This window comes from Lithobates pipiens, unplaced genomic scaffold (genome assembly GCF_037356315.1).
Source record: "Lithobates pipiens isolate NorthernLeopardFrog02 unplaced genomic scaffold, aLitPip1_a1.2 Scaffold_13, whole genome shotgun sequence".
Lineage (NCBI taxonomy): Eukaryota > Metazoa > Chordata > Amphibia > Anura > Ranidae > Lithobates > Lithobates pipiens.
In genome coordinates, this window is record NW_027507718.1 from 409,084,072 (window position 1) to 409,106,650 (window position 22,579).

At 41.6% G+C, this 22,579-nt stretch overlaps 1 protein-coding gene across 1 annotated transcript in view; it reads left to right on the top strand.

The window, feature by feature from the left end:
* Positions 1-22,579, top strand: part of SCFD2 (sec1 family domain containing 2) — a 729,048-nt gene that overhangs the window by 549,502 nt on the left and 156,967 nt on the right. The gene's annotated exons all lie outside the window — the stretch shown is intronic.

Consider the following 22,579-nt stretch of genomic DNA (forward strand, 5'->3'; position numbering starts at 1 on the left):
ATGATCCCTAGGAGCACCATCAAATCTATCATAAACAAATGGAAAGAACATGGCACAACAGCAAACCTGCAAAGAGAAGGCCGCACACAAAAACTTACGGACCGGGCAAGGAGGGCATTAATCAGAGAGGCAGCACAGAGACCTAAGGTAACCCTTGAGGAGCTGCAGAGTTCCACAGCAGAGACTAGACATAGGACAACAATAAGCCATACGCTCCATAGACTTGGGTTTTATGGCAGAGTGGCCAGAAGAAAGCCATTACTTTCAGCAAAAAACAAAATGGCACATTTTGAGTTTGCAAAAAGGCATGTGGGAGACTCCCAAAATGTATGGAAGAAGGTGCTCTGGTCTGATGAGACTAAAATGTAACTTTTTGGCCATCAAATAAAACAATATGTCTGGCACAAACCCAACACCATCACCCAAAGAACACCATCCCCAAAGTGAAACACGGTGGTAGCAGCATCATGCTGTGGGGACGTTTTTCAGCAGTCGGGACTAGGAAACTGGTCAGAGTTGAGGGAAAGATGGATGGTCCTAAATACAGAAATATTCTTGAGCAAAACCTGTACCACTCTGTGTGATTTGAGGCTAGGACGGAGGTTCACTTTCCAGCAGGACAATGACCCCAAACACACTGCTTAAGCAACGCTTGAATGGTTTAAGGGGAAACATGTAAATGTGTTGGAATGGCCTAGTCAAAGCCCAGACCTCAATCCAATAGAAAATCTGTGGTCAGACTTAAAGATTGCTGTTCACAAGGGAAAACCATCCAACTTGAAGGAGCTGGAGCAGTTTTGCAAGAAGGAATGGGCAAAAATCCCAGTGGTAAGAGCTGTGAAAGTATTGACTTTAGGGGGGTGAATAGTAATGCAAATTGACTTTTTCTGTTATTTTGTCCTATTTGTTGTTTGCTTCACAATACATCTTCAAAGTTGTGGGCATGTTCTGTAAATTAAATTATGCAAATCCTCAAACAATCCATGTTAATTTCAGGTTGTGAGGCAAAAAAACACCAAAAATGCCAGGGGGGGGGGGGGGGGGTGAATACTTTTGCAAGGCGCTGTATACTCAGTTGAACATAGTATCACAAAAAAGAAAATGACACACACTCCATAGTGTAAAACAATCATCTTTGACAAAACTAGTAGGGCAGAGATGGAGCACATGCCACAATGCATATGCAATCCCGCCACGGCCATCTTGGATTCTTGAATATGAGCACCGTCCGAATCGGTGTGACGCTGACTTTGCGGCGCTGCACCGATTCCCAAAACTAGTTCCTGTACTACTTTTGGCAACTTCAGGGGTCAATTTGTATAGACATCTGTGCAGATACCCACACAGATGTCTCTGAAATTGCTTCAAAAGTCAGACTGACATGTGGGTATGACATTGTGTGAGTTCAGCTGAGCTTGCACGATTTCTAACCCACAGTCAGTGTGAACCAAGGCTAAATTGGTGTTTTAATCCGTATTTTAACCGAGGTGTTGTGTGGTTTATCATTAAGAAGTTTGGTATTCAAATCTGCCATTCCCCTCATAATCAAAGAATCACTGAATGAATTCACAGTTTTTGGCCTCATATTTGGATTTCTTTGTGTTATTTATTTATTTTTTTAATATTTGGTGACACATATAAGTTTAAAATATTGGGATTGCATTATTGTATTGCATATACTATTTAATTTATCTTAGCGCTGCACTTGTTTTGTAATGTTTATTATGCTATGTATTATGATATTGTGCTAACTGCTATGTTTTTAATATGCAATAGAGCCCTGGTGCGTTTTTTTTTTTTTAGTTCTTATAGATGTAAGCATTGAGGAATAAAACATTACAATAACTTTTCAAGTTATCAGGAGTGTGTAACTTGTTTTGATTTCTTGATTAAAATATGATATGGAGATATGATTGCAGTATTAGAAGATCATTTTTACCTATGTATCCATACATGTCAGTACAGTCAGTACATACTTTATTCACCTACTGAACTCAATCTAGGAAGAGGGAGAAAAGAATGTAAATGGAGGGAGTAGGTTTGGGGTCACTGAGTGCTTGGACACTTGGTCACATTGAACTTTTCATGTATTGTACTGCTACTGGCCTGTGGTCTTTCAGTGAGACCAGTGGTGTAGGCTCAGTTCCAAGAATCAGTTGTCTGTTTTTTATTTAATTGTACCAATCACATATCATCGTGATATATTAATTCACTAGAAAGGTTTTTGTCTCACAGATTTCACATTATGTAAAATGTGTATGATAGGTAAAGTTAACAATGAGTAGTCATTGTAAGCACTTGCTTTACATTCTGCATCGTCTTTTTTTTTTTTTTTTTAGGTATTGTCCTATTAGATTGCTGAGAACCAATTTAGTTCTTTGATTAAACAAGTGTAGATACTACATTTTCTTTTTGCCGCTTATCATAGCCTTAATTTTAATGCCTTAACTTTAGTGCTTCTAATTGGTAGTCTTGGTATTTTATATAAGGAAATATTTTGTACAGTACCATGTGCAATCGTGTTTTCTTAATAAATAGAATGTCTTGTAAACTTTTTAACTACTTTAGCCCCGGAAGGATTTACCCCTTCCTGACCAGAGCATTTTTTATGATTTGGCACTGCGTCGCTTTTGCTGACAATTAAGCAGATGTGCGACGTTGTACCCAAACAAAATTGACGTCCTTTTTTTCCCACAAATAGAGCTCTCTTTTGGTGGTATTTAATCACCTCTGCGGTTTTAATTTTTTGCACTATAAACAAAAAAATAGAGACAATTTTGAAAAAAAAAAGCAGTATTTTAAACTTTTTGCTATAATAAATTTCCCCCAAAAATATATAAAAAAACGAATTTCTTCCACAGTTTAGGCCGATATGTATTCTTCTACATATTTTTGGTAAAAAAAAAATCACAGTAAGTGTATATTTATTGGTTTGCACAAAGTTATAGTGTCAACAAAATAGGGGATAGATTTATGGTATTTTTATTATAATTTTTTTTTTTTTTTTTACTAGTAATGGTGGTGATCTGTGATTTTTATCATGACTGCGACATTGTGGTGGACAGATCAGACACTTTTGAAACTATTTTGGGACCATTGATATTTATACAGCGATCAGTGCTAAAAATAGCCACTGATTACTGTATAAATGTCACTGGCAGAGAAGGGGGTTAAACACTAGGGGGTGATAAAGGGGTTAAGTGTGTTCTAACTGTAGGGGGGATGGGCTCACTACAACATGACAGAGATCACTGCTCCCACTGACAGGGAGCAGTAGATCCCTGTTGTGTTGCTAGGCAGATCAGGAAATGCCTTGTTTACATAGGCTCCCCATTCTGCCTCTCCTCACTGCAATTGCGGCCATCGATGAACATTGAGTTTGCGGGACCCGCATGCATGCTCCCGCGGCACACGGATGCCTGCTAAGTGGTAATTTCAAAGAGATGTATTGGTATGCCCTTTTGCCTGCCTGTGCAATTCTGCCGACGTAAAATGGCGGTTGGCATGTGGTTAAAGTTTCCAAAATTGATAATTCAGTTTAAATCAAGTCAGCAAGCTGATTCACCAAATTACTTCTTATATTTATTGGTGAGATTAAGACAGCAGAAAGGAATATACACATGTTAACTGGCTATGCCACCTATAAGTTCTAGCATTATGACTAGGGTTGAGGATCAAATTCGCCCCAAACTTTATTTCACCTATTGCCATTTGATCAAAAAAAAAAAAGAATCGCTGCTAAAACTACATGAAAAATGCATTTTTGTGTTTTTTTTAACTAAATCTATTCTAGCCAAATTTGTACTGCAAAGTACGTTGGTGCCATGGCTTTTCGTAAGAATTGTATCGTTCCAAAAAATCACATACAGCTTTAAGGCTTTCCCAAATGTATATGTAGCACTAACCCCCGAAGGAGCTGCTGGTTTTATTTGGGCTTACCGTTACCTCTTCTGCTCGCCTCTTCATCTTAGGGGGGTCCCGTGGAAAGTAGCTCAAATGAAGATATATCAGACACGTGTTCCGTTTTGAAGATTTATTTAGAGGTAACACCAACGAAAAACACAAGACACAGTCCTTCAATTGTGGGTTAGAGGATAAGAGGAGTTCAGGCACCTGGTAATTATGGGTTAGGGGTATCAGTCAGATCCAGAGGACAAACTGCTTCACAGACTGGATCCAGCAGTCACCGGATGGGCCCCTCTCACTTGCCCTAGCAGCCGATGAAATGCTAACAAAGTCTCTGCCACAGACTTGTTAATGAAACTTAGTGGTTCTTGAGAGTAGATGCACAACAAAGTCTCTACCACAGACTTGTTAATTAAAGTTAGAGATTCTTGAGAGTTTTTAGGAAGAATTACCATACAGTACCAGATTCTTTCAGCCGACCCAGCGATACTGTAAGGATATTGATCTGGGATCCTCAAACTGAGTTTCCAGGCTCCAGAGACACCAGCCTTGCACTCGGTCCTCCACTAGAAAAGTCCTCCCCTGGATCCTTCAGCTTTCCTTGGCTTCTCCCCGCAGGCAAGACAGCACAGGACCACCCCTGGATCAGTAGGCCCCAAGACATTGCTGGGCCTACACTCTCAGTTGCAGAGTCTTGGGCCAGCAGGCCCTGAGGCGCAAGACAATGCGAGACAGACCCCAGACCAGGAGGGCCCTGGGGTTGGGATCATGGTCCCGGAAACAAACAAACCCAGAAAAATGGCTTCATAACCCTAAATACTCTCCCAGAATGCACAGCAGGGAAACCACACCCACTGAACCATTTCTGAGCAAGAGGCGGTATTCCATACATCCAGCCTGCTGCTTTTCCACACCCACTGGCGGTGACAGCGACACCTACGGTCAGGTTGGAATCAGTGCAACCCAACTGAACTGGTACAGAAACCAGAACTTTAGAGAAATTCGTTTGAGCCAAACTACAGCTTCAGATAATTAAATAAAAAAATAAAAAATATAGCGTCTGCTTATCAGGAGCAGGGCGCTACATATAATATAAATAATTTGTTTTTCCATGTTGCGCTTGAAGCTGCATGAAAATAATCTTCTCCCTACTGTACAGCATTTTAGACATTTGGTTTGGCTTTGCCACATGTTCCCTATGGCATTGGCAAGCCTTCCAAGCATTTTCTGACAATAACTTGGCAATTGTCCCTAAAAATGGCCAGAATTAACTAACAAGTTTCTGTACAGGATTCACTTCTGTGATTGGGTTCTCCAGATTTCTAACAGAATGTCAAACCTAATGCAAATCAAACCAGGGTAGGTTTATCATCACTATCATTAAATGCTTTATGCCCAATTTGCTTAATCATTCTTCTATGTTTTGTCCCACAAGACTGGAAGTTCCATTCCTTAGTCTTGCTTTATAGCAGCACCGAACAGGCCAGACCATGTTGGGGAAGTTATGTTAACATCATTTAAGCTATCTTATTCCAGTGCTGAGGCCTAGGAGGTTGGTTTTCGGCTTTTAGTATAAAAGTAGAGCAATCATTGTGTTTGTGGATTGGAGTTTAATGGAAGCAGCCATTCACTGACTCATATGTCCCATATGCCTTCCAAGCAGTTATTCAGTTATTTCTTTACCCAGAAAACCAATATGCAGCACACAAATCATTGTGGCTGCTTCCTTTATAGTCTAGTCACAATCGTTTTATCTTACTTTTAAAGTGCAAAACCTTTTTTTAATAGTGTTGAACCAACACATGAACAACATGTAGGGATTTTTAGGGTGCCAAGCATCTGGGGCAGGAGTGAAGATACATTTCCCCACTTAATAAAATAACCTTAGAGTGTTTTTTTTTTTTTACCACTTTCTACTCTATTCAAAACAAAATAAAAAGTTTTGGCTATACATACTTTGAAGCCTATCCCAGGGCCACACATTCACCTTTGCTTCTCTCCCCCTCTACTCAGGGTCTACTGCTAGCATGTGACCTTCTCCTATGATATTGTGTGCTGACCCGAATGATCAATCACCAGACCTGAACATAGTTATGTGAGGGAGGGGATGACATTACCAACCCCTTGTAAGCTCCAACACTCTCTGATCCAAAGCTTACACAGGCTTAGGACTATAGAGAATTGAAGTAGTGAAAGTGTACGGGAAATGTGAGAATACACTGTCAAGGGGTCAACTTTAAGAATTACAAAGTGGTAAACTCTAGATAACCTGTTACTGTCTGTGCAACACATTTGTGCGGCTGCAAAAACGTGGGCTTTGACCCCCACATGCCACACATATGTGTCACTGGGCTGCTAATGATTCTGTGCTAAGCGCACACTCACTGTATGCTCCCAGCATAGAGACTGAGCTGTCAAAGACAGCTATCAGTCTCCACTAACGAGCTGCTACACGTGATCCACCTAGGTGACATTATTGCCAAACTTCACACCAATTGTATCACCTTGAACTGAGGAAGTAGCAACTTAAAGCCATGAAATGCTTTTTATTTGGTGAAATAAAGTCATTGGATGTTTTACTAACTCATGCCTATGCTTTGAATAACCACTTCAAGTGCCTCTGCCAATTTAACTACTGTCAGGCTTTTTTTCGATGACTCTTTCAATCAATTTGTTCACCCACCTGACAACCCCATAGAGTGCCCAGGATGGGAATACCTGAGGCATAGAGAACGACCACACTAAACGTGTGTGGTTTTCTCCAACCATGCACAAGGAAGGCTGCTTGTTCTCCCCTTTGCTGTGTGACCACAGGCTCAACAGTTAAAGTGTTACTAAACCCACAACAGTGAAATCAGTCTGTATATGCAGTAGAGCATGCTTGTTATACTCACTGTGAAGCCTAAGGGGTTAATCCTCTGCATTGTAAAAAGGCTTCTTAAACTTGTATGCACAGATCCTCCCCTCCCTGCACTGTCCCCCTGGACAAGTCTGTATAAGACAGAGCCTTTGGAGTCACTCTGCACATGTTCAGATTGGTGTGTATTGCCAGAGGTTTTTTTTTTTTCTTGGGAGAGTGCATGTGATTAGCATAGGCCAATCGGCACTGTCCAGACATGTCCAGACAGAGGTTCAGGAGCCCTGCGACCTCATAGGGCAGCTCAGTGCATTATGAAAACTCCTCCTACAAGCTTCACCAGGAACTGATAGAATTCACAAGACTGCTATATACTGCTCATGAGAAAAAGTATTTAGCAGTTTATCCCTTTCGTGACTAAGCCTATTTTTGACATTTGGTGTTTACAAGTTAAAATCCATATTTTTAGCTAGAAAATTACTTGGAACCCCCAAACATTATGTATATTTTTTTAGCAGAGGCTTTAGAGAATAAAATGGCGATTGTTGCAATATTTTATGTCACACAATATTGGTGCAGCAGTGTTTTAAACACAACTTTTTGGGAAAAGGGACACTTTCATGAATTTTAAAAAAACTAAACAGTAAAATTAGCCCAATTTTTTTGCATAATGTGAAAGATAATGTTACGTCTAGTAAATAGATACCAAACATGTCACACTTTATAATTGCAGGCACTCGTGGAATGACGACAAACTACGGTACCTAAAAATCTCAATAGGCGAGGCTTTAAAATAAAATTTCCGGTTACCAGGTTAGAGTTACAGAGGAGGTCTAGGGCTAGAATTATTGCTCTCGCTTTGACGATCACGTGTGATTTGAATACCGTTTACATATGCAGGCACAACTTCTGTATGCGTTTGCTGCACAGGGGCGCTTTAAAAAAATAAATAAAAATTATTTATTTTAAAATGAATAGACTAAAAGACCCCCAATCCCTCCTTTACACTTCAAAGTATTCAGATCGCCATTTTCGACGATTCTGAATACTGTATTTTTTTTAAAACTGGCGCCATTGGCAGCTGAGTAAACAGGAAGTGACGTCATGACGTCGCTTCCGTGTTTACGATTAGGAGACTGGAATGAAGCTGCTTACGGCTTCAAGCCAGTCTCTCCCTAGCTGTCAGATGCAGCGGATGTTCGATTGGGGCTCCCGATTGAACGGGAGGCGGCGGGAGGGGGGAGAAGTCCCCTCCCGCTCCTTCGGCATAATAGTCGAGCGGCTTTTAGCCACATCGGTGGTTATTGCTGAAAAGCCGATCACCGGCTCTGAAAAACGGTACCGGGTTGATGCCTGCAGGTGCGGGTATCATCCCGTTATAACCCCGAAAGCCGAGTACGCACATCTGCGTACGCTCAGCGGGAAGGGGTTCAATTTACTGAAGTAATTGCATTTCCATGTTCTGTGTACTGTTGGAGACCAGATATAGTAAATGCAGGGTCCTGGGTTTAGTAACACTTTAGGACCATTTTGACCTTTTTTCCTTCTATTGTGGAAGCATTTTATTCTTGTTTCTGAATTAATTTACTACACTATAAGGGCTCTGCCTCCTCCCTCTTATCTTTTTCGGTGAACACTCTGAGCTTTACCAGAGACCCCTGGTCAGCTCCTCAAGATCTGTAGATAGTAGTACTGGCTCCTGATCAAGTGACCGCTGTGACAGCCAATCACAGTGGTCATGTGATCGCTGATTATTTCTGCCCCCTGGGCATTCAGAATCTTTTAAAGGGATGCTGGGGTGGACGGGGAGTGGTTAAGGAGAATGCAGCATTAGAATTGAGATCTTTTTGTCTAGTAACATGATGGCAGCGAAAGATCAATTCTGGTTGTGTGCATTCCTACGTTTTTAACACAGCCCTTTTATACTCTGATTAGCGATAAATATGATCACATTAAATACTCTGTATAAAATACTTAGCATAGCATTCTGTTAAAAATCCAAATAAACATTTATGTTCTACTGTCTGAAGCAAGCCTTTATAGTAAAAATGTTCGTTTCAGAAGAAATGCCATAAAAATGCTTGAAATGAGTTTGTATTTTTTACGCTCTCCACTACACACTCCATTGACTGCTCTCACCTTGTTAGTCTTATCTGTCACAACTCTACGCCCCCCTCTTCCTATAAAGCCATATTTGGAGACACATCCGTCTTTATCACAGACACCACAACTGCTCTTGTGTTTACGCCTCTACTGAATGCACAAGATGTTACATTCTTTTTTCTTTTTCTTTTTGGTATTTGATATTGTGACACACAAACTCAGTGATTCATTTTGGCAAACATTTTGTTTTTGTTTTTAAATTCTTTATTTAGAAAATGCTTAGACCAAAACCAGAAACGTAACAAATAAATAAATTGACAGTTATTTGAAGGAATCTTTTGTATTATGTATGAGATTTGCAATTTCCAGCTTTTATCTACTCTACATTATAACATCTAATCAATATATTGCCTTCATAAAAAAAAAAAAAGGATAAAAATATATATATATTGATAGGTTTAATAGGCCATATGACAAAACCAAAAAGAGCTGCAGCAAAATGCTCCATGAAGCGCTTAGACCAAGGTATGTAACCTAATGTAGATGTAGAAGAAGGGAACCGTCTCTCAAATTGCATATGGATAACAGCCTCTAAAATGTTAAAAGGTAGTTTATTGAAACATCAATGGTAAAAACTTACATGAGATATGCCAACCCAGAAAGCCAGTCTCTATCACCAAGTCCCAGTGGCTGTGTTACCATGTTTGTCCTGAGATGGATGGGTGTGTCTTTCCACCTGCCAGTATTGCCGTTGATGGTAAAGGCTTGTTGTATCCCTAGGCAAGGTAGGTGGATGAAGTAGGAAACCTCTATGCCATCCTGGAGGTGGTATGTGGTCAGTTGGGGGCTATGCAGGTCTATGCGGGGAAACATGCACAGACATAGGGAGAACATAGGCTGTATCTCTAGTGGTTGCTTATGCAGTATTAGGACACCAGCATTTATGACAAGCATGCAAGCACTTAGCCACTTTAGTTTCCTATATTAGGCTGGGTTCACACTTATGCGGTTTTCTCTGCATCCAATTCGCATAGCAGGAGATTGTATGGTCTCTATGGAGCCGGTTCACACATCTCTGCAGCGGCTCTGGTGCAATTTGCACAGGAGCCCTGTGCGTCTTTTGGTCTGTTCCATGTTCCAGTGTGAACCCAGCATTGTATATAGTAGCGTAGTGTGCTAGTTCCTGCTAATTTAATTGTATTATTATACATGATTTATATAGCGCCAACAGTTTATGCAGCGCTTTACAATGTATAGGGGGACAGCACAATTACAGTACAGTTCAATACAAAAGGTACAGGAGGGCCTTGCTCATAGAGCTTACATTCTAAAGGGAGGGGGTGGTGGTAATAGCTGCAGAGAATGATTTGACAATTTTAAGTCATCAGTGATTATGTGGATTAAGTAGTATTTTATAATATTTAGGTATAAACAATTACAAATATTCATTCTCTTTAGTTTGATGAGGAGTTATCACATACCTGGTAGCAGAGTCTGATATGACAAGGAAGGCCTGTCTTACACCCCTGACTCCAGGCCCCTGGCAGTGTGAACAGGTGGCACAGAAGAGCAGAGTGGCATGAGTGTCTGTAAGTCTTGCTAGTAGCAGAGTAGGTGTCGACACCAGGCAGTAGTTGTCAGTTGTGTTTAGTGAAGCAGGCAAGCTGGTAGGCAGCAGACTGGTACTGGCAACAGCAGGCGGGTGAAGCTTGTGTTAGTAGCAGACTGTAGAACAGTAGGCACAGCTGGATGATAGGCAGATACTGGTGGCTGTAGGAAGAGTAACAGAGTCAGGCAAACCAGGTCTTACACTGGCAGAGCAGATCAGAGGCACAGGCAGGTCAGTGTACAAGCCGGGTCAGGAACCGATCAGGAGAGCAGAAGCAAATGGAGTAGACAGAAGCTGTTCTCAGAAGACAAGCCAATGTCAATGCAGGCAGCATTTAAGGATTAGTCAGACAAGCCGGGTCAGCAACTAGACTCAGGATGCAGAATCACAGGATACAGGGAAGGCTGAAAACAAAGCAGCACTGATCCTGAGCAGTGACCTAGTTTAAAAAGCCCATTTGGTTCCATCATCTGTCACGAGTGCATGTGAGCACGCAATTGCACACAGGTTTATCCACCAATGTGTGTACGCATATGCGCATAGTTCAATTCCTATGTCTACGAGAGGAAGAGCCCTTTGAAGAGACACAAGTATGTCCAGAGGAGCCACGTTGTCTGCTGGCATGTCCTAGCTGACAGGAGTGTTATTAAATAATCTTTAAATAATCCCCAAAATGATTTCCTATATCTACACACAATTAACACTTTTGTGAACATTGTGATTTGTATCATACACTGGCTTAAAACTCAATTAGATTTTCAGTAGATATCATTGTTCCACCTCCCCACCACAGGTACTATGTGGCTTCCAGTCTTGGGGAAGGCCTTTTTCTGTTCCAGCAAGTCTACCCAAGTGCACAATGCAAGGTTCTTAAAGACATGAGTATGGTATAAAGGGAGCTCGAGTGGCCTCCATGAGTCCTGACCTTGGCTGTACTGAACACCTTTGAGATCGAGAACAGGAATGCAGATTGCAAAGCAGTTTTTTTCATCCAACATCAATACCAGACTTAACAAATGCTTTTTTAACTGCTTGGATGTTAATTCCCACAGACACACTCCAAAATCTTGTGGACTATCGTTATGGAACAATAAAAGCTGCAAAGAGGTAGGGAGGGGGCTATCCATATTAGTGGCCAAAGTTTTGTAATATGATATGTGCATGCGCCCACAAACCTTTGACCACATCACTCATTCTTAAAAGTAACAAAATACAGGAAATTGCCCTGGGACTTTAAATGAGGTGAATGCAGTTTGCCAACAATTGACAGAGTAAATACAGTCTCAAAATTTATAAAAATTGTCAAGCAAACATACATAACATGAATCATGGCCAAGCCACTGAAATGATACATACAGTAAAAAATGTGATTACACGTATCATGGTAATAAAAAGGTAAATTGAAAACGAACCCAACGCGTTTCTCAAGACCATGCTCACTTCATCAGGGGTAGATGCATGTGTAGTACATCTGTAGGAGGGTATAATGAACCAAGTAAGTATCAACACAGAGATGGTATTGTAACAATTAGTTAAGAGGGTCCAAAACTCATGGCCCTATAGTCACCGAAGGCTGGATCAGACTACCAAATGCTGAATACCCAGAGGCAGCAGTAATGGGCATCCGGCTTGGGAGCTGAGGAGGCAGAGGAAAAACCCACCCAACAGAGCACAAATGGGGGGCAGACATGGCCGTGATAGGGCCGTGTGTCACCAAAGAGCTCCCATTATCCATTAATAATGTCAAATGAAACAAATGCATATGTATCAATAAATGCTGTCATAACAGCATAAAAAGTAAAGTAGTATATGATATAAGTATGTATATGCATGAACCAATTTGGTTCAATAATGGTATGGGCTCAGAATCTAGGGGACAAAAAAATAAATAATATAATGTGTAAATAAAAATATGACAAAAAACTGAGTGATAGAAAATAAGATTTAATTTTATGAGGACATTTTGCGTTTAAGCCCCATACACACTATCAGTTTTTCTGCTGAGTTTTTCCATCAGGTTTACCAAAACCATATAGTACAAGGACCTGCCTGATTGCATACACATTGAAACTCCTAAGGTTTGAGCTCATATTATATGGTTTTGGTAAATCGGAAGGAAAAACTCAGCAGAAAAACTGATAGTGTGTATGTGTGTATGTAACCTTTTTAAAGAAAAACTTACACATAATTACCCCCCCCACCCAACAGTACATTCTCACCCTAGCTTGCTCCCCCACAGCTCTGTTCAAATTCCAGGAGCATAATGACATACTCAGGACTTTTGGGTATGGTCGAACTCCTCCTCTCCCATGTGACAGGGATAGGTGCTGGTATTGGCCTTGGGTCTGTTAGATGGGCAAGGTAAGGAGTTTGTACCCCTGTGTGAGCTTGGATAAATTGGTTTGAAGCTGCAGCTTATATAGAGCTTTTTCCCTAGCCCCAACAACTAGGGCAAAGAAAATTGACTGCTGGGAAAGGGGCAGGGGTGTTAACTGAATCCCATCTCCCTTTCCTTTTTTTTTCTTTAGCAAACTCCAGCAAAATTTTACTTTTAGAACTGCAAAGTGTTAAAGCAGTCTCTATCAAATTTTTATGTCCCTGCTTCGGAGATTACAGGCCGCTTTCTTCTCTTCTTCCTCCCTGCCACCAGAAAAATGTGATCTCTCTAAGAGGAACATTTGCTTGACACCCAGCCACTGCACATATGCATCCACAGCAGAGGTTGTGTGCTGAAGTGTGCTCCCTGTGCATTCCCAGCACACTGAGCTGTTGCTGACAGCTCTTGGTCATAGATTTTGATCAGCTCCCAATGTGGCAGGCTCCTAATCATATGACTGCTGTGAGAGCCAATCACAGCAACATTATGATACAGAAGCCCCACGGCCTCCCAGAGTCATCGGGAGGTGGCAAAGGGAAGTAAAATCTGGCCAACAGATAGCAAGATATAACTTCAAGGGGGTTTAACCCTTCCCTGCTCTATCATGTGATCATAAGATGGAAAAGTGATTGTTGCCACACATAAAAGGCCTACCAAATTGAAAGATAAAAATGACCAGGCATTGTCGTCTTAATAATCATTTCATTTAAATCCTAATCAAGACAAGGGGGCACAATGTATACATATAATTAAACATCATGGGCATTTATTAGCTTTATGAATCCGTGATATCCTGTCTACAGACTGCTAAATCCTTGCAGCATAAATTACATATGTACAAGATAATTGTTGCGAGACTGGAGTGGAAATTTGCTGGCCAAGACACACTGAGATGTGGTTTACAGGAAAAACTTTGTTGGATGATAGCTATTCCACAATAGTCAGCTTCAAGTAATGCCAGTGCCATAATACCGTATGTCTGGTAAGGCCCCATACGTACAAATGCTCAGGAAATACTTTTGTTTCTGGAAAGATGGAATAAGGTCAGATTTGAGATATTTGTATTTTACAGTCAAAGTTCTAATACCACAGTTTTTATGCTGTAGCCACATTCGGAAACAAGGTTTTGGAAATGTTATGCGTGTTAAATACATTAAAGCAATCCAAAGGTTATTATGTGGTTCCTCTCTGCCTTCATTCTTGTTAACGTTTCCCTTAATGCTCGCATTCTATTGACGTGTTTTGTTTGGCATAACCTGTGGAATTAATATGTTCATGTTTCTTCTCCACAGTTTACACCTGTTTTGAAAAAATAGATCTCCCATATAAAAGCCTTTCCTGTGGCTCTTGAAATACTGGTGTCTGCTCAGTGGCATACTACCATTTGGTGTTCTTGGTATTACAATTAAAATCTAAATGACTTTTCAGGATTCAGTGACACAGGGTGTCACCAGGATGGGAAGAGAGAGGATCTGCTACCATTTTGCTGAAGTTGATATTTTTATTATCTTCCTATAACCCCTTTCCAGCAGCACTGAAATGTAGCAAGGGTTGGCCCGCACTTACAGGATAGAGCATGATGAGTGTTGATTAGTGTGCTGCTGTTCCTTAGAGCCCATTCATATAGGCGGCTACTGGTGAGAATCTGTGATTCTTGGCAGCAGCGAATCCAATGCCCACTGTGTGTGAACAGCGACGGGCAGCAGGGGCACTTTCAGATGTGTGCTCCATACAAATCAATTGCCAGTGCCACCTCTATTTACATGTAACTGCTCGTCTGAGCGATTACATGATAACATGGACTTTGACTAGCCCTAGGCTCAGTTTGCATCCAAGAATGGTGTTTCTAGCCACATACAACCTGGCTGCATCTAATCATCCAGAGTGCTCCTGCGTCCAGATGTATCGTTTAGCCACATCTGCTCACAGCAGCCAATCTACCTTAATTTGCCCATCTGAATGAGGCCATAATTGTCCTGCCAACAGACTGAGAAAGGAGGGGTGACTAAGGAAACAGATGTTTAGAAACCATTGTTTCCTCTAGCCATCCACCAGGTGGGTAAGCACCATTAGTGATTAAGTCGAAGACCAAATGCAGTGTGTTTTCAGGTGCGTTTAGCTTGGCAATTGGTTTACTTTAGATAGCCATCTGAGTTTCTTTTGACCTCCTTTTACACTAAATCAAATTACTTTTGCACTCCAATACACTTATATGAGTATTTGTGACTTTAAAAATTACCTTCATACGTAAGCTGGTACTGGTAGTGGTAGTGTTTCTGAAATATGAATTAACAATTAGGGGAAAATACAGGGAAAGTTGTTGGTTACCTTGAAAATAATTTCCTTTTTCCTTGTTGCATTCCAGAATTTATCATTTTAAGATTCAGCTTGGCAAGTCTTAACAGTCACTGAAATGACCGGTTGTAGTAATATAATGTATTTTCTTATCTGCAGGGAAAGTCCCTGTATTGTAGATATAGCAGAGCACATATACTTTCAGCCAGAGCTGTCATGCTGGGATCTGAAACCAATGCCCCAGCTGAATAGTATCAGAGAGAAAGTCAGCCATTGGGAGATTTTCTGATAATGGCCACATTCCTCACATTTTATTGCAAGCCAGAAGATAATCAGGTGGAACACAATGCACAGTGTTGTTTAACTATGGCCACCTTGAAGCAGAAAAATATGACATTGTAGGTGTATAATATGCTACAGGCACTCATGTGTAAAGTAAATGAAATGAGTTAGAGAATGGCCTACATATATCGGTTCCTGTTGGCATTGCCAAATGATTACTAATGCATACCATGTGTTCTATGATGTCAGCAATCTCTTTCCTTACTTGGTCTCTCTGCTCAGAGTTTTTATGTATGTATCATGAGGTCACTATGCAAGGTGTTCAGTCAAGCGAGGGTAGAAAACAATTCAGTGAACCTGCTACAGGTAGCTTTCAGGATTGCCTGTATTGAAATCGTGTAGTCTTGTAGAGTGGGAGAGTTATTGTTTTATCTCTGGAGTTGATCCCCTTTTTAATGCATGCCAATATTCTGTTTGCTTTGTTAGCAGCAGCTTGGCATTGCATGCCATTGCTGAGCCTATCGTCTATTAGGACCCCCAGGTCCTTTTCCATCCTAGATTTCTCTAGAGGTTATCCCCCAGTGTATAGATTGCATTCATATTTTTGCCACCCAAATGCATTATTTTACATTTTTCTACATTTAAACCTAATTTGCCATGTAGTTGCCCACCCCATTAATTTGTTCAGATCTTTTTGCAAGGTGTTCACATCCTGCGGAGAAGTTATTGTCCTGCTTAGCTTAGTATCGTCCGCAAATACAGAGATTGAACATTTTACCTCATCCTCCAGGTCATTTATGAACAAGTTAAATAGGATTGGTCCCAGCACAGATCCCCGGGGGATCCCACTACCCACCTCTGACCATTCCGAGTACTCCCCATTTATCACCACCCTCTGAACTCGCCCTTGTAGCCAGTTTTCAATCTGTGTACTCACCCTATGGTCCATGCCAACTGGCCTTACAAATGTTTATGGGAAATTGTGTCAAATGCTTTTGCAAAATCCTTGATAGCTATAAGGAACCAAAGATTGAATCAATCCAAAAGTCTCCAACTAATACTGAGTTATCACTTCTGTGCAACACGTTTATTTCAAAGGGGAACTTATGTCAGAAAATGAAGTCCTGCTAGATACGCTGTCTCACTGTGTTCTACAGATGCTCAGTTGCGCTCTATTTTTAGACATTGTGCCAAATTTGTAGAGGCTGATCAGCTGACAGGCTAAATATTTCCTTCTGCTCAGGGGCTTTGTGCTTCAGAAAAATGGCAGCCTCTGATGAGAAGAAACAGGAGCAATGCTGGAGGCAATATTCAGTACACACTAATTTTGTTAACATAAATATTGTAGAATGCATGTTCCTTGCTAAAGAACATTCTTTTTTATCAAGTTGTTATTGGTAAAGTTCCGCTCTAAATAATGGAAAACTCTTCTAGAACATAAACATAGCACAGCAGGTAATGTTACTGTTTTTCTTTCTGGTGGAATCAGGCAGCAACTTTATTTGCACAGAAGCCAGTCTAGAAAGCCCTGCCAGATTTTTAAAGAATGGCTCCTTTCTTAATTAAATGCTCAACCATTGCTTGAAGATAAATGCATTTCACCACTATATTCTCCATGTCAGGTTAGGATCTCCTGCACACAAAGCCTCTGTTAACAAAGTAAAATTGGAATGGATACAATGAGCATTTGGGATGGACGGCCTGAGGTTGTGCAGTGATGAAAAGCAGCTTTCTAATCATGCTTCCAGTGAATGTGATCCTTACTGCTGTGCTCGGGCTGGCAGACATTGCTGTTCTGGACCAGAAGCTTGGTCTTTTGTTAGATATATTAGAGATTGAAGTGTCTACTTCTCTGACATGTAATCTGCACAGAGCTCTTAAAAGGAATATATATTATGCTGTGTACATTTTTATTGATTATGGTTAGTAATCACGACAAAGCTTAGAATATTTAATATTTACTACTTTTAAAAGAGAAGTGCAGGAATCTGTCCTTTTGTAGAGTTGTTACCTAGCTGGATGCAGCATCGGTCCTGACTGTTAGTCACCGAGTCTCTGCTCTGCCCCCCCCCCTCACCTACTCACTAGAGCGCTGGGCTGTGGAGGGTGCGGGAAAGGCCAGCTCAGGCTCTCAGCAGCTCTCTGAGAGGCTGGGCCAACCCAGGCATGTGGGCGGATCCCGCCCATATGGTCGTGATCTTTCCTGAGCCTAAAGCAGCTCTGTGATGACAGCAGACTTCAGCCCACTGTCCACTGAAAACAGAGAACGAACTGCACTCCTGTGATCTCCAGGATAAGTTGTCAGGGCTGGGCTCAGTCCTATCCTTCTCTGAGCTGGTTGCTCAGCTGTCGCTAATTGCCAGCTCCTACCTCTTCACAAGTACTCAGCTGTTGATGATATCCTGCTCGTCAGTCCTGCCTACTTAAGCCGTCCAGCCCAGAGGATCTCTGTCTTCACCTTAGTCAACATCACAGAGATGCTCTCCTGCATTCCTGTTAAAAAACTTGCTTGGCTGACATTCCTTCTGGCTCCAGATCCTGCTTGCTGTTTTACTACGCTCATCTCCGGCTCCCTGACGTTTGGCTTGTCTGACTATCCTTTCCGGTTCTTGAACTCTGGCTATGTTTTGACTACGTTTGTTCTATTTACTTTTATTTTAAACAAGTGTGATTTAACTGTATTTCTGTATTGGTCTGATTTCATGGTTTCTGGCAGAAGTACAGACAAACGAGCTTTGGTTGTACTTCTTTAACCACTTAAGGACCGCCTCATGCCGATATACGTCGGCAGAATGGCACGGCTGGGCACAATCACGTAGATGTACGTGATTCTTTAAGTGCCCAACTGTGGGTCGGGAGCGCACCCCCGGCGGCGCGCTCCCGACCCCGTCCTGAGCTCCGTGACCATGGCCGTGGGACCAGCGGACCCGATCGCTGCTGGTGTCCCGCGATCGGGTCAAAGAGCTGAAGAACGAGGAGAGGTCTGTGTAAACAAACCTCTCACTGTGCTTCCCTGTGTGGCTGTCACGATCGTCTCTTCCCTTTTATAGGGAAGGACGATCAGTGACATCACATGCCAGGTCACACCCCCCTACGATAAAAAAAAACACATAACGTCATACATAACACTACACTGCCCCCTAGTGGTTAACTCCTTCACTGCCAGTGTCATTTACACAGGAATCAATGCATTTAAATAGCATTGATTTCTGTATATCTGACAATGGTCCCAAAAATGTCCGATGTGTCCGCCAAAATGTCGCAGTCACATTAAAAATCGCAGATCGCCGCCATTACTAGTAAAAAAAAAAATATTAACAAAAATGCTATAAAACTATCCCCTATTTTGTAAACGCTATAACTTTTGTGCAAACCAATCAATAATTGCTAATTGCGATTTTTTTTTTTAACAAAAATATGTAGAAGAATACGTATCGGCCTAAACTGAGGAAAAAAAATTTTTATATATTTTTTTGGGGATATTTATTATAGCAAAAAGTAAAAAATATTGAATTTTTTTCAAAATTGCCGCTCTATTTTTGTTTATAGCGCAAAAAATAAAAACCGCAGAGGTGATCAAATACCACCAAAAGAGAGCTCTATTTGTGGGAAAAAAAGGATGCCAATTTTGTTTGGGAGCCACGTCGCACGACCGCGCAATTGTCAGTTAAAGCGACGCAGTGCCGAATCGCAAAAAGGGGCCTGGTCCTTTGGCTGCAAATTGGTCCGGGGCTTAAGTGGTTAAGTAGCAAGTGGCCTGTGAATAGCAAAGGTAGCAGGAGGTCAAAGAACATAAATGTGGCAGACTCAGAGGAGGGACTCCCCTGTTCCCTTGCAAAGATGGATGTACCAAGACAATGATACACAGGTATACAATAGGTGCACAACAGCGGTATAGGAAAAATTTTAGGGGCTCATTTTAGTATAATGCTTAATATGGAAAGGAGTAAAGGATTTTAGCAAAAGTCACTTATTTTCACTGTTTTCACAAAAAGTCACAATATTACATTTATTAATGTTAGTTTTTGCCAATTTATCAAGTATGTTTGTACTAATAATTATATTTGATAAACACTTGGATAATTATTATAAGGAATAAAAGATCAATAATTCCATTTTTTAATTCTAAAAGTCTTGCTCGTTGAAATAACATTTTTTTTGGAGAGGGATGGGGACTTTTACAAACTTTTAAGACGTGCTCAATACTGGTCCAGTCATCTGAGGTACAAAATAGAAGAGGCAGGACCCAGAGGTTAAAGATCGAAATGGTATGACGGTTTACGGTATCAGAGTCGGTATGTCATGCCATATTGAGACTGAGCCTTTTTATAAATGTGGACTTCACACGTCGCACTTATTTTAAAGAATTTTAGCAACAGACTTGTCATGGCCTATCTATGTATACAGTACATCCAGATATATTTATATTGCTACTTATATTGATAGTGTAGTGGTTCTGGCATGCCCACTCCCATCCCTGACCACAATCCGGCAAGTACAGACATAAACTTAGGAGGGGTCCAAAGAAATGAAACAGCTTGCATATCCTCATTTACTAACAGCTAGTATATGACCTTTTAAACTTCTTGTCCGCTGTGGCTTTTTCTTAGCATGCTATTAATAATAAATAGGTTCCTATTACAATACATAATCATTTAGACCAGTATCATCACTGTTGACATTCCCTTTTTTTCACTTCTAAAGAGGCATCCTGTCTGTATTTGTCTTTTGACATCTTGCTGGTTACAGGAGGAGACTATAAAGAAGAGAGAGGAAGACAGATGTGTGAAATTCTAATGTATTCCCACTATATGAATCACAGTTATATAAACATGTCCTCCAGAAAGAAATTAGACATCTTACAATGGTATAAATATTGTTGTCTCCTCCTTTTGATCTACTGTGTTATATACTGGAGACATTTTCTAAGGTGAGCCCACACAGCAAATCTCGGTGCATAGCTGTGAGCTTAGGTCATGAAGGAAATCCAGCACAGTCCATCATGTTCATCCCTACATCATTGCTGGTGGCATTGGGCTACTGTAGAGTTGAACAGGTCCCATTAACAAAGGTACCTAAACGGGTTAAGGCTTGCTGTTATGTTGTCAATGGAATAACACATTTCCTGGTTTCTTAGTGCAAACCTGTCATTTAAACTTTTAAAGATAACTTTGTGCCTTAGAACAGGGGACCCAACCCCTGGGCCACGGACCAGTGTCGGTCCTTGCCCTGTTTGAGACTGGGTTGCACTGAAGGAGCTAAGCGGAAGGCGAGCAGAGACCAGGCTTTTTTGCATCATTGCCTGTGTCACCGCTGTTCGATCCCCCTCCATGAGATTCTCAATCTCAGAAGGTGTGGAACCCTGTGCAATCAACTGTGCATGTGTCAGTTGTCCCCTAGCTCCTGAAATGTAATGTAAGCACTGGGAAGAGGCTGCAATAGACTTTACTTGTCGTAAGTTATTTCACTGCACAAAGAAAACCCTTACGAATTGGCCCTACAAAGTGACAAGCTGCATCTGGTGGCTGCGTTGGCAGGCTACATTGACATGCTGCATCTGGTGGCTGCGGTGGCAGGGTACAGTGACAAGCTGCATCTGGTGGCTCCAGTGGCAGGCTATAATGGCACGCTGCATCTGGTGGTTGCGGTGGCAGGCTACAGTGACAAGCTGCATCTGGTGGCTCCAGTGGCAAACTATAATGGCACGCTGCATCTGGTGGCTGCAGTGGCAAGCTACAGTGACACACTGCATCTGATGGCTGTGGTGGCAGGCTACAGTGACACACTGCATCTGGTGGCTGTGGTGGCAGGCTACAGTGACACACTGCATCTGGTGGCTGTGGTGGAAGGCTACAGTGACACATTGCATCTGATGGCTGTGGTGGCAGGTTATAGTGACATTCTGCATCTGGTGGCTGTGGTGGCAGGTTATAGTAACATGCTGCATCTGGTGGCTGTGGTGGCAGGTTATAGTAACATGCTGCATCTGGTGGCAGGTTATAGTAACATGCTACATCTGGTGGCTGTGGTGGCAGGCTACACTGACATGCTACATATTACATCTGGTGGCTACAGTGGAAAGCTACAGTGCCACTCTGCATCTGGTGGCAGGCTTCAGTGTCAAGTGACACTGATTCTTCATTATGATGAGTTTAAGTATTTCATTATATATTGTAATGTAATAATAGAAATAATGCCTTTCAATCAATCATGTTGTCTGGATGATAGAAAAGCTAACACCCGTCCCCCAACCCCCAACAGAATCTCCCCTGGTCCTTGGCAAAATTTTCTTTCACGAAGTGGTCCCTGGTGCCAGAAAGGTTGGGGACTGCTGCCTTAGAACTGGTTTTGGTTCCATTGTTATTAGAAGCTGGATTTTCTTGACTTAATCTAAGCTCTGACTTTCCACTGTCCTTACTGGCCACTTAGGTGGTTTTTAAAATTTGGGATAAGTGTGGTATAGCTCCAGGAGGCATTACTTAAATGGTTCTAAAGGCTCAAGGTTACTACTGAACCAGCCCAAATTCAAACCATGTATGGGGCGGCTTTAGGTGTGGGCCGAGTGGGCGGGTGTTGGACTTCAACTGAGATATTGCTGCTCAAACACAGACTTTACAATAGCTACTCACATTCATCCATCTTGTGGCTAAGGCAGGCCAGAGACAGAGCAAATTTCTTTCCTGCAACCATGGAAAAAAAGTAAAGAAAATAACTTGATTCCCCACCCAACACAGTCTGTGTAGACAGATGATTCCCCCCCTAGAGTTGTCTTCTCTTGGTGGAGGGGGGGGTGCTTGGGTTGGAAACTGCCCCCAGCAGGGAGAACACAGTGATTATTGCTAGCAGCTAAAACAGCCACTAGTGATAATTACATGTAAAATCTGGCAGGCTAGTTGTGTCCAAGTTGATCAATTGAACCACCCGAGATTTGATCCATTTATCGCTGACTTAATACTTTCCTAACCAGATGCAGCACGTCTTTAATAAAGAGAATTTTAGAGTTATAAGCCTGATAGAATAGTGTATATTAACTCTTACCCACTCCTAGGTCGCTTCTTTCGGCAGCAGTGTAGCTTCTCAGTTGAGCGGCGTCTCACGTCAGTACAATGGATTGTCCTGTAGCCACGCCCCCGACATGTTTCATCATTAA